The sequence below is a fragment of the Nycticebus coucang genome, chromosome 4, assembly GCF_027406575.1.
Source record: "Nycticebus coucang isolate mNycCou1 chromosome 4, mNycCou1.pri, whole genome shotgun sequence".
Taxonomy (NCBI): domain Eukaryota; kingdom Metazoa; phylum Chordata; class Mammalia; order Primates; family Lorisidae; genus Nycticebus; species Nycticebus coucang.
In genome coordinates this window covers 43,707,547-43,708,988 of record NC_069783.1, presented here as the reverse complement: position 1 = coordinate 43,708,988, position 1,442 = coordinate 43,707,547, and the positions used below count along the sequence as shown (strand labels likewise).

At 52.0% G+C, this 1,442-nt stretch overlaps 1 pseudogene across 1 annotated transcript in view; it reads right to left on the bottom strand.

Moving 5' to 3' along the window:
- LOC128584657 (tubulin alpha-1A chain-like) overlaps window positions 1-1,201 on the bottom strand; it is a 1,678-nt pseudogene extending 477 nt beyond the window's left edge. The window contains exon 1 of the transcript XR_008379705.1: window positions 1-1,201. This exon is cut by the window's left edge and continues 477 nt beyond it. The product of XR_008379705.1 is annotated as a tubulin alpha-1A chain-like (transcript).
- Window positions 1,202-1,442: the final 241 nt, after the last annotated feature.

Sequence of the window (1,442 nt, the reverse complement as noted above, 5' to 3'; positions counted from 1 at the left end):
GTACCACAGTGGGAGGCTGGTAATTGATGCCAACCTTGAAGCCAGTGGGACACCAATCCACAAACTGGATGGTCTTGATGGTGGCAATGGCAGCATTGGTCTTGATGGTGGCAATGGCAGCATTGACATCTTTGGGGACCACATCACCACGGTACAACAGGCAGCAAGCCATGTATTTACCGTGGCGAGGGTCACATTTCACCATCTGGTTGGCTGGCTCAAAGCAAGCATTGGTGATCTCTGCTACAGAAAGCTGTTCATAATAGGCTTTCTCAGCAGAGATCACCGGGGCATATGTGGCCAGAGGGAAGTGGATACGGGGATAGGGCACCAGGTTGGTCTGGAATTCTGTCAGGTCAACATTCAGGGCACCATCAAATCTGAGGGAAGCAGTGATGGAGGACACAATTTGACCTATCAATCTATTCAGGTTAGTATAGGTTGGGCGCTCAATATCAAGGTTTCTACGACAGATGTCATAGATGGCCTCATTGTCTACCATGAAGGCACAATCAGAGTGCTCCAGGGTGGTGTGGGTGGTGAGGATGGAGTTGTAGGGCTCAACTACAGCTGTAGAAACCTGGGGGGCTGTGTAAATGGAGAATTCCAGCTTGGACTTCTTGCCGTAATCAACAGAGAGGCGTTCCATAGCAGAGAGGTGAACCCAGAACCAGTTCCCCCGCCAAAGCTGTGGAAAACCAAGAAGCCCTGAAGACCTGTGCACTGGTCAGCCAGCTTGCGAATTTGGTCTAAGATGAGGTCAATGATCTCCTTGCCAATGGTGTAGTGCCCGCAGGCACAGTTATTGGCAGCATCTTCCTTGCCTGTGATGAGCTGCTCAGGGTGGAAGAGCTGGCGGTAGGTACCAGTGTGAACTTCATCAATGACTGTGGGTTCCAGGTCTACAAACACTGCCCTGGGCACATGCTTGCCGGCACTCGTCTCACTGAAGAAGGTGTTGAAGGAGTCATCTCCTCCCCTGATGGTCTTGTCACTTGGCATCTGGCCATCGGGCTGTATGCCGTGTTCCAGGCAGTAGAGCTCCCAGCAGGCATTGCCAATCTGGACACCAGCCTGGCCAACGTGGATGGAGATGCACTCACGCATGGTTGCTGCTTCGCGGCTGCTGAGCAGATGGCGGAGAGGAAGAGGAGAGGTTGTTGCTTCTTACAGCACGACTCTTAGGCGGTCGATGTAAGAGAACCTCTCTTTCTTTTTTTTAGACACAGACTCTCACTTTCTTGCCCCTGCTATAGAGTGCTATGTCATCATAGCTGACAGCAACCTCAAACTCTTGGGCTCAAGTGATCCTCTTGCCTCAGCCTCCTGAGTAGCTGGGACTACAGGCGCACGCCACAACTCCCTGTGATTATTTAGAGACGGAGTCTCACTCTTGCTCAGGCTGGTCTCGAACTCATGAGCTCAAGCTATCCACCCACCTC